We start from the raw sequence: 12074 nt of genomic DNA, 5'->3' as shown, positions 1-12074 counted from the left end.
ACAGAGACATATAAACACACACACACACACACACACACACACACACGACGGGCTTCTTCATGTTTCTCTCTACGAAATCCACTCACAAAGCTTTGGTCGGCCCGAGGCTACAGTAAAAGACACTTGTTCAAGGTGACACGCAATGAGATTGAACTCGGAACCATATGGTTGCGATGCAAGCTTCTTACTACACAGTCACGCCTACGAAGTGGTTAGTGAAAATATTTATAATGGTCACATACAAATAATAATGCTGACATTAGAAAACAAAACAATTAAAACGAATAACTCCTCATCGTTTATTTTCGATACATAGGATATGTTTACATACTGCATTAATTACCAACAAGCCTGCAATGATAAAAGAAAATGTAATAATAAAACCAATTTTAAATGAATTAAATATAATTAATGAAATAATATCGAAATAATTTAAAGCTATCTTTGCGTTGAAAACATTTTATTCAACAGATATTCATTTAATATTCTTTCTGAGAAGCATTTCCAAATTGAAGTTAAATAATTATATTCAACAACCATTACCATCAGTTATATTGACGAAGAGATAAAAGAATAAATTTGAAAAGGCACCATTAGTATTTACCTATACTCAGAGGTAGAATATTACAACAAAAGCCGAAACGGGAGATCACAAACCCCATCGAAAATAGGAATAGTGATCCCTTTCTCTCAGTATACTATTATTTCCTCTTCTGCCATCTTCACGTTGTGCTTTCGTATTTGCGTGTTATCAAATAATAAAGTTGTTAAACATTCTATCTTCTACACATTTATATCAAATATGCTATAACATCTAAGCCGTTGCGAATTAACTTTTTTCAACAGTCTCTAACAGAAATAAATATCAGACATTGTACTATAATTCTAATTTCCGGATAGTTGGAAATTTCGGAATTTTTTGAAGTAAACTTTAATTCATTAGGTTTCCATTCATTCCTTCTACTTAATAATATGCAATTTTTCGTTAGGTTGGTATATATTTAGTAATAATAGAAGAGTATGACGTTTATAAATGATTCTACTTACAAGCCGCAGGCTGTAGGACAGAGAAACTCCCAAAATCCTCCGGTAATTGCTGAGCATACCTTTTCACAGCCGTTAGATAAATCTAAGTTACGGAGCTTGTCAAGAAGATCGGACACTAAGAAATATGAAAAAAGAAAATAATTAATTTTAAGAACTGTTAGTAAAAAAAAAAAAAATATATAGTATTCGAGGGTCGGTTAGGAAGTTCATAGGCCGAAAAGGTACAGTGATGAATGTGACCAAATGAGGTTTATTTTTAAACATAGTCACCTTTGCGGTGCACACACTTCATCCATCGGTGTTGCAGTGCTTTAATCCCATTGGTGAACAAGCTTTCATCGTGTTGGTAAAAAAAGTCATCAACATCAGATATGATGTCATCCTCACTGGGTCCCAGCCAGGTGTTGGGGGAACAGATGATAGTCATATGGGGCCAAATCAGGAGAATTTTAGTGCCGGCTATGGTGAAGCGTGCTTCTTTTTCGTCATTTGTCTGTTGAGGGATGCAAACTCTTTTGTTGAAGGGTAGGGTTGTCGATAAATAAGGCTCATATCATATGATATATCTCATGGATTGAAGAATAGGGACTGGAAAGGGTTGGTATCATTTACACCCGTTGTACTGCTATCTATCATATCAACTAAGAACCAATACAGTTATTTAGAATCACTTCTTTATAGTGAGTCTATGAACGTTTCATCTCACCATCGTAGAATACAAACACACACACACACACACACACACACACACACACTCACACACACACACACACACTCACACACACACAAACACACACACACACACACACACATAGACACATACATACGCGTGCACACACACACACATACGCGTGCACACACACAGATACACCTACATATATACATATACATATATACATATATGTATGTTTGTGTGTGTATGTAGGTACACGCACACATACACACACACACACACACACACACACACACACACATATATACATACATGTGTGTTCTTTTATTCCTTTATTCTTTTACTCTTTTACTTGTTTCAGTCATTTGACTGCCGCCATGTTGCACCACCGCCTTTAGTAAAAAAAATCGACTCCCAAGACTGATTCTTTGTAAGCCTTGTACTAAGCCTATTGGTTTCTTTTGCCAAACCGCTAAGTTACGGGGACGTAAACGCACCAACATAGGCTGTCAAGTGGTGGTGATTGCACAAACACAGACACACAAATACAAGGTGCGTACGATATTTGAGGACAGATTTATGTTTATAAAATAACAGATATTTAATAACAGATAACTTTATTAATAAAAAAATGCTGTGGGAATAAAGATAAACCTTTTTTCTATCATAATATTCAACAAAGTCACCTTCAGCTTCAACAACTGTTTCTATACGAGATCTAAATCATCCACATGCTCGAATCGAGTGGTCCAGATTTATTTTGGACATTACTCTGAGTATGGCAGATTTCAAAGAATCTTTGGTGTTATGGCTGTGTTCATTGACCTCTCTCTCAACAACGCTCCACATGTAATAGTCCAATGGATCGAGATCTGGAGAATTAGGAGGCCAAATGTTAGGGGTTATGTGATCATCAAAATTTTCAGCCATCCATTCCTGTGTTACTAGAGCCATGTATGATAGTGCAGAGTCTTACTGAAACATATGTGGCTTTCCATTGCATACACTATCCATCCAGGGCTTAATAATTATTTTCAGGATCTCAATGTAGGCGGCAGAGTTTACTCTAAATCCTTGTGGAAAGAAATAAGGAGGTATCACATGTCCTTCGTTGCTGACAACCCCTAAAACTATGACAGTTGCAGGAAATTTTGTCTGCATAACACTTGGAACTTGAGAAGGGTCTGCACATAACCATCTGTCATTTCTTCTATTAACATTTCTCGTCCGAGAAAAAACAAATCAAATCTTCTGCTGGATGTTTCAGTTTGTTTAAGAGTCTTTTAGATCTGATGTAGTGATTTTCTTTTCCTTTTTCTGACAAATTGACCTTTTCTCATCGTATAAGACTTATATCTGATGTCTTCGTGGACAACATTTTTGACTGTTCCTTCTGACACATGGAGATCTTTTGCAATTGACCTCATGGACTTTCTGGAATTGCAATCAATGGTCTGTTGAACTTGTTGGATAAATTCAGGTGTTCTGATGATTTCAGAGTGTTTAGAATGCTTTTTATGCTTTGATACTGATGATACGTTTCCATCTTCAGTCCTTAGCTCATTACAGACTTTGTAGACTTTTAAAAATCAGGATATTTCTAAATTGCTATGCTCGGTCTCTATAACCACAATAACAGCATGCCTCTTCATTTCTTGAGGAAGGTTAGGATCTGCCATTATTATTTTCTGAAACAAAAATTATACAGAGTTAGCAAAAAATGCACCAATGACCCAAAAGAGGTATGTCCTCAAATGCCTTACGCACCTTATACACACACACACACACACAGACACACACACACACACACACACACACACACACACACACACACACACACACACTTATATTTACGACGGGCTTCTTTCCGTTTCCATCTACCAAATCCACTCACAAGGTTTTCGTCATCCCCAGTGAGACTGAACCCGGAACAATGTGGTTGGGAAGTAAGCTGTTACCACACAGACACACAGACACACACACACACACACACACAAACATACACATACAAATATATACATGCATGTATGTGCATGCGTGTCTGTGTTTATGTACATGTAAGTATATATGTGCACTCCCCACACGTATATATATATAGTTGCTTCATCAACATACTGAAAATTTAGAAATAGCAGTCAAAGAACTACTGATTCCAAACTACAATTTTTTTTTCTCTAACGGATGGCGATATTTATGGCACACACAGAACAAAAACAGAAGAGAAAAGCAAAAACAAACCTGCCTGGTCAAATTCCCATGAGTTATATAGACACTTTCAAATTTATTCGAATATTGTGCTGATGATCGGAATAGAGTGACTTCATACTGTTAACCGTGAAACGTCGTACACGATTAACTAAAGGCAGGTTTGTTTTTGCTTTTCTCTTCTGTTTTTGTTCTGTGTGTGCCATAAATATCGCCATCCGTTAGAGAAAAAAAATTGTAGTTTGGAATCAGTAGTTCTTTGACTGCTATTTCTAAATTTCCAGTATGTTGGTGAAGCAACTCATGCTAATCCCTGTATATTTATGATTATAAATGTTTTTACCGATAAAGGTTTTTTTTATACTGAACTACTTGGCAAAATTGTTAATTATTAATTTTATTACTAATTGACAATTCCCTGTCCTATATCTGTATATATATATATATATATATATATATATATATATATATATATATGGGAGAATGTACGAAAAAACAACAACAGACGAGGACAGGTGGTGTAAATAACAAAATGATGTATTAGTATGACACTCGGGAATACGGAAAGTCTTTGACGATTCGAGCTACGCTCTTCAACAGAAAGAATACGGAGACAAGGAGAAAAACACGGAGAAAAAATAATTGAATAGTGTTCAGTCAACGGTTATATATATCTATATATATATATATATATATATATATATTTCGTTTTGGGATTTGGTTTGCAAGATTTTTTATGTGATTTCGTGTGTTGAAGCATATTCTGTTGTGTCTGGGGAGAGTCATTTTCTTATTGTGCCTTGAAATTTAACACACTCACTGTTAAAATTTCCACTTATTTCTTATTTTTATTTTCCTAAAATTTTCGTTGTCTTGCAACCTTTTCAATAGTCTTGACTCTTGAAAGGGTTGCAAGACGCAACGAAAATTTTAGGAAAATAAAAATAAGAAATAAGTGGAAATTTTAACGGCGAGTGTGTTAAATTTTAAGGCACAATGAGAAAATGACTCTCCCCAGACACAACAGTATATATATATATATATATATATATATATATATATATATATATATATATATATATATATATATATATATATACATATATATATATATATATATATATATATCAAATAATAAGCAACACGGATTTCAAAAGTGATTGCAGTACGCACGTTTCATGCTACTTCAATTTATTTAAGTAATGTGAGCATTACCTTAAATGCAATATGAAGAGCAATCTTCAGCTGCACGAAAAAATGTAGAAAAAAGACATATTACAAATGTGGCAACATATTAAAACCAAGTGGGAGAGAGCAGAGGAAGAATATATAAGTCCATCTTGACATAGCAGGGTTTATCAGGCTAGTAATTGATTCTAGACAAAAGTTTTAACTGTCTCAGAATTCTATTGTTTCTTATCTAGTGGTGATAGCAAAGGGACAATTACTTCTAAAGAGAGGGAAGGTGTAAGCAGTATGCATGGGCAAGGCTATAAAAGTATTAGAATCTAGAGGTTTCACTGGTCATAGTAGTATCAGGTCATTTTATTACTATCAAAATGTTGAGGAATTAATGTTGAGGAATTATAGCCCTAGGTATATGGGTCAAATAGGTTTTTTACTTTTAGTCTGAATAGAGTAACAGTATAGTGGTACAGACAACAACAGAATTCTAACTAATGTTTACACAATAAGAGGTATGTTAATAAAATAAAATTAGATGTAGTTATCTTTCACAAAAATTATGAAATAATGTCAATATTGAATTCAGGGGCTCTGGATAGGGTGTAAAATTTAAGGATATTAAGTATATTAAGTATATAGTGATCATGAACACTATTTTGAATTATCTTTTAAAAAAACTTATTAGCTGACGATAATGATACTATTTAGGAGACACATAGGTAAGCCTTATTTATATAATGTGAATAAAAGATAAAAATTATCGGATTTATATTAGTTTATAATAATGTGTATACTGATGTTTAAGGGACTGAGAAAAGAAAGGATGTTAGGAAATAACAAGGATAACCAATACAGGAATCTGATGACTGATTTAAGTAGATTAGATGTTAAGGATAGAGATCAGGAATATATGTTGTAAAGTTTCAATTACCAAAATAAATATGTGCTAGTTGATAGTTCTAGATGACTATAATAGAAGTAAGGTACTATAAGTTTTGATAACTTAAGTTGTTTAAATAAAAGTCCTATTTTTTAAAAAATTTAAAAGTGCGAGTAGAGCAATGCACACATGATACCCTAAGGTCTAATCTATTATTGATTAGATTAGGATTGTTCCTAAGTTTAAAAATTTCGTATATTTCCATAGAACACAATTCACATCCATATCTATTATTTCTATAAGGTTGTGCTTTTCTTATAATTTCCCATTTAAGGCTAAAATTAATACTATTGTCTTTTAACTCCCAAATTTTACTTGCCAAAGTTGTACTATTTGCCTTATGTCTAAGTCTAAATGAAGATTTATGGTTATATATTCTCTGTTTCAGGTTAATACTGCACCCTATATAAATATAATTCTCTGTTCTAGTACTAATGATGCATCTGTACACTACGTTGCGGGTACAACAAAATCCAAATAAAGGACAATGGGACTTTTTTCTACAGTTGCACATGGTGGGGTTATCAACTCCACCTATATTATTTCTAATATCTCTATTATTATTATTACTACAATTATTTACACTAATATCATTTATCAATTCTTCAATTCTACTATTAGGTATATATTGGCTATTACCATCATTATTTAATTCATGTCTTGATGTGCTATTAGTTGGACTTATTCCTTCCACATTTGGCCTATTGATATTATATGAATTATGTCTTTGATCACTATTACTTCTGTTGGAGTTGGGTCTATCATCAACTTCAGCCAAAACTGTAACGACGTTACAGTTTTGGCTGAAGTTGATGATAGACCCAACTCCAACAGAAGTAATAGTGATCAAAGACATAATTCATATAATATCAATAGGCCAAATGTGGAAGGAATAAGTCCAACTAATAGCACATCAAGACATGAATTAAATAATGATGGTAATAGCCAATATATACCTAATAGTAGAATTGAAGAATTGATAAATGATATTAGTGTAAATAATTGTAGTAATAATAATAATAGAGATATTAGAAATAATATAGGTGGAGTTGATAACCCCACCATGTGCAACTGTAGAAAAAAGTCCCATTGTCCTTTATTTGGATTTTGTTGTACCCGCAACGTAGTGTACAGATGCATCATTAGTACTAGAACAGAGAATTATATTTATATAGGGTGCAGTATTAACCTGAAACAGAGAATATATAACCATAAATCTTCATTTAGACTTAGACATAAGGCAAATAGTACAACTTTGGCAAGTAAAATTTGGGAGTTAAAAGACAATAGTATTAATTTTAGCCTTAAATGGGAAATTATAAGAAAAGCACAACCTTATAGAAATAATAGATATGGATGTGAATTGTGTTCTATGGAAATATACGAAATTTTTAAACTTAGGAACAATCCTAATCTAATCAATAATAGATTAGACCTTAGGGTATCATGTGTGCATTGCTCTACTCGCACTTTTAAATTTTTTAAAAAATAGGACTTTTATTTAAACAACTTAAGTTATCAAAACTTATAGTACCTTACTTCTATTATAGTCATCTAGAACTATCAACTAGCACATATTTATTTTGGTAATTGAAACTTTACAACATATATTCCTGATCTCTATCCTTAACATCTAATCTACTTAAATCAGTCATCAGATTCCTGTATTGATTATCCTTGTTATTTCCTAACATCCTTTCTTTTCTCAGTCCCTTAAACATCAGTATACACATTATTATAAACTAATATAAATCCGATAATTTTTATCTTTTATTCACATTATATAAATAAGGCTTACCTATGTGTCTCCTAAATAGTATCATTATCGTCAGCTAATAAGTTTTTTTTAAAAGATAATTCAAAATAGTGTTCATGATCACTATATACTTAATATACTTAATATCCTTAAATTTTACACCCTATCCAGAGCCCCTGAATTCAATATTGACATTATTTCATAATTTTTGTGAAAGATAACTACATCTAATTTTATTTTATTAACATACCTCTTATTGTGTAAACATTAGTTAGAATTCTGTTGTTGTCTGTACCACTATACTGTTACTCTATTCAGACTAAAAGTAAAAAACCTATTTGACCCATATACCTAGGGCTATAATTCCTCAACATTAATTCCTCAACATTTTGATAGTAATAAAATGACCTGATACTACTATGACCAGTGAAACCTCTAGATTCTAATACTTTTATAGCCTTGCCCATGCATACTGCTTACACCTTCCCTCTCTTTAGAAGTAATTGTCCCTTTGCTATCACCACTAGATAAGAAACAATAGAATTCTGAGACAGTTAAAACTTTTGTCTAGAATCAATTACTAGCCTGATAGACCCTGCTATGTCAAGATGGACTTATATATTCTTCCTCTGCTCTCTCCCACTTGGTTTTAATATGTTGCCACATTTGTAATATGTCTTTTTTCTACATTTTTTCGTGCAGCTGAAGATTGCTCTTCATATTGCATTTAAGGTAATGCTCACATTACTTAAATAAATTGAAGTAGCATGAAACGTGCGTACTGCAATCACTTTTGAAATCCGTGTTGCTTATTATTTGATTTTAATCACCCATCCTTTTGGGATGTGAAATTCGGGTGCCTTCGCATAAGTACCATATTCAAGCCTTGAATCTATATATATATATATATATATATATATATATATATATATATATATATATATATATATATATATATATATATATATATATATATATATATATAGTCAATTCAAATAAATGAGTGTGCATAACAGACAAGAAGTGGACTGCACAAGGAATGTTTTTTGCATGACGCTCGGTGAAAAGAGAGAATTTGAGATTTCGAGCATAGCTCTTCGTCTGTAAAGAGGAAGGGAAAAGTCTACAGAAGGAAAAGAAATCTCCAACAGCACGTGTGTACTTACATTGCATAGTACAGGCATGGGGACGGGAGTGAAGGAAGGTTATAAGTATAAGGTAAGTGGAAGAGAGATAAAGAGAAAAGCGGAAGAGAAGTGACGATTTAGCAAGGAAGGACTAAAAGGAAAAGAAAGAATTAAAGGAAGTGAGAAAGGAATAGAAAGATTAGAGAAGAGAGAGGCATTCGATAGAAGAATGGAGAGAGGGTGACCGAAATTGAGGAAGGGATAATCATAAGGACATTAGTGTTTGTACATGAGTCATCACACACAAAAATATATTGTCTTCAGGTCATATACTATCCAGATATTGTATTAAAATTCGATATAGGCCACTTACTATCATGGTCAACTTAAATCTTTAATATTTGGTCATTCGTACCATCTCACAGCAGAAGTGAAATGTATTAGAAAAAAAACTGAATGAAAACTTAGCAGTAACAACATTATGATGTGAATGTAGAGAAAGCTTTGGTGAGAGTGGATATCAAATAGAGATAGAGGGGGAAATGTGATGCTAATAACTAAACTAAAATAAAATAAAAGTTATCCTAAAACTACATGAAATTGAAGGCGAAACATAATTGTGAATTAAATTAAATGGAAAGAATTTTCAAAAAATTAAAACATTGAAAAATTAAAACTTAAAAAATATTAAAAGCAAGCGCAGGTGTGGCAGTGGCAGTGGCAGTGTGGTAAGAAGGTTGCTTCCCAACCACATGGTTCCGGGTTCAGTCCCACTGTGAGGCACCTTGTGAGTGGATTTGGTAGACGGAAACTGAAAGAAGTCCGTTGTATATGTATGTATGCATGCATGTATGTATGTATGTATGTATGTATGTGTGTGTTTGTGTCTGTGTTTGTCCCCCACCACAGCTTGACAACCCATGCTGGTGTGTTTACATCTCCGTAACTTAGCGTTTCGGCAAAAGAAACCGATAGAATAAGTACCAGGCTTACAAAGAAGAAGTTCAGGGGTCGATTTGTTCGACTAAAAGGCGGTGCTCCAGCATGGCCACAATAAAAATGACTGAAACAAGTAAAATAATAAGCAAGTAAAAGAGCATTGAAAATTTAAAATTCATAAAAATTATTTATGCCTTGTATATCACTGTAAAATCCAGCATACGTGGAACACAACCATGGATTTACAATATAGAATGGTGATGAACTATAACGTCGGACCCTGCCAAAAGTATATGTGGAGTTCTTTACTTCAATACACCAGACGAGCAATATTGTTAGCATAGTGCACTAACAGAGGGCTTACAAAGTATTTTGCCCGGATTGATATTCCCTCATATACATATATTGTTGCATTTCGGGACGATTATATATTTTTTTTTACTAAATAAATACTACATATTTGTTCTTCACTCGTTTATTACTGTTCTTATTTTTCTTTCATTTTAACTCATGTTCATTGTCTGGAAATCTTTTGTCACACATCTGTGACCTCTTCAGCGACACTTTTCGTTTTCGTGTGTGCTCTTGCTCCAATTACTCCATTCTGTTCTTCTGAGATGTGTATCCTTATGTGCGCATGCGCTTGTGTCCGTGTTTGTGTGTGTGTGTGTGTGTGTGTGTGTTTGTGCATGTGAGTGTATGTGTATGCTTGTATGTGTATGTCACTGTTCTTTGCAGCAGTATGGCCTTCCCCTCGGCTCTATCCTCTCACCCCATTCAGAAATGTTATGATAGATAGCAGTACAACGGGTATAAATGATACTAACCCTTTTCAGTCCCTATTCTTCAATCCATGAGATATATCATATGATATGAGCCTTATTTATCGACAACCTTTCCCCTCAACAAAAGAGTTTGCATCCTTCAACAGACAAATGACGAAATAGAAGCACGCTTCATCATAGCCAACACTAAAATTATATAGATTTTAGAACAATATACTAGTAGACGGAGTGGTAGTGAGGCACAGCAACTCTGCAAGAAGTCTACAGGTGGCCTTCGCAAGCACACTAGAAATAGTGAAGTTGTAGGCTTCTCCACGGACAAGTCTAGCAGAATGTCGGTTGACAACCTACCGAACTACATCCAGGCGATGCAACCCCACATCATCGATATTAGGGAAACAACGATACGGGAGTATGAGGAGACAGAGAAGATCCTCAATGCTCATATGATGATGTGGTCAAACATCCTTGGGACAAAGAAGCACACGGCCAACAACGTCCAGGCCACAACGACATCCCGGCACTGTATGGACTGCGCAAGGACCATAAGATGATCACTGACCCAGTAACAGGACCACCGACGAGACCGGTCTGCAGAGCCAATGTTGTCAGTAACAGGACCTCCTCAGCAGAATCAAAGAGTGCAACGATGCCTACGACCTGACGGGACACATTATAGGCAGCATGGGCGTAGTGTCCCTATACCCGTCCATTGATGTTGATTTTACTGTGGAGAAATGTGTGGGGGTGATCAGCGATATATTGATCAGAAATCGATTGCCCTTATTAATACTTAAGCAAGCAATGACAATGACAACATTAATAATAGCAAACCGAATACTTAGCCAAAATTTCTTCAATAATTGCCTAGTGACTCAAAATGGTTATAAATTTAATCTTATCTGAGATCTGGGGAATTTGCGTTACATAATTTTTGTGATTTTAAGCTACATTGATCCTGATATCAGATAACATGCTATTTGCGGATGAGTCACCTGAATTTTAGAATTGGAAAACATTAGTTCATGTTTATTTTGAGCGTTCAAAAATATCTATGGTGAGAATAACTTGGATGGCTGTACCTTTTATTTCTCGGTGTTTGTCAACAATAGTTGGTTTCAAATTTTAAACACAAGTCCTGCAAGTTCGTAGGGAAGACGTAAGTCAATTACATCGATCACAATGTTCAACTGGTACCTATTTTATCAACCAAGAAAGGGTGAAAGGCAAAGTCGACTTCAGTGGCATTTTTACTCAAAACGTGAAGACAGACGAAATGTCGCTAAGAATTTTGCCTGGCGCGCTAATGATTTGCAACCACGCCACCTTTGTCAACGGTATTTAAGAACGTAAAGTAGAAGTCAGCTAAGGAAAGACATGCAAGGCTTTTTAAAAATTCTTCCCATTAATTTGATGA

General features: G+C 34.2%; 1 long non-coding RNA gene across 1 annotated transcript in view; it reads right to left on the bottom strand.

The window, feature by feature from the left end:
* Window positions 1-285: 285 nt before the first annotated feature.
* The window catches only part of LOC149134444 (uncharacterized), a 235448-nt gene continuing 223659 nt past the window's right edge, over window positions 286-12074 (bottom strand). The window contains exons 4-5 of the long non-coding RNA XR_016242913.1: window positions 1048-1162; window positions 286-351 (exon numbers count right to left, since the gene is read on the bottom strand). This is a non-coding gene — a long non-coding RNA (uncharacterized LOC149134444). The remainder of the gene's footprint in view (window positions 352-1047; window positions 1163-12074) is intronic.

Source organism: Octopus bimaculoides, chromosome 8 (assembly GCF_046866305.1).
Source record: "Octopus bimaculoides isolate indiv1 chromosome 8, ASM4686630v1, whole genome shotgun sequence".
NCBI lineage: Eukaryota > Metazoa > Mollusca > Cephalopoda > Octopoda > Octopodidae > Octopus > Octopus bimaculoides.
This window is presented reverse-complemented; position numbering and strand designations above follow the sequence as displayed.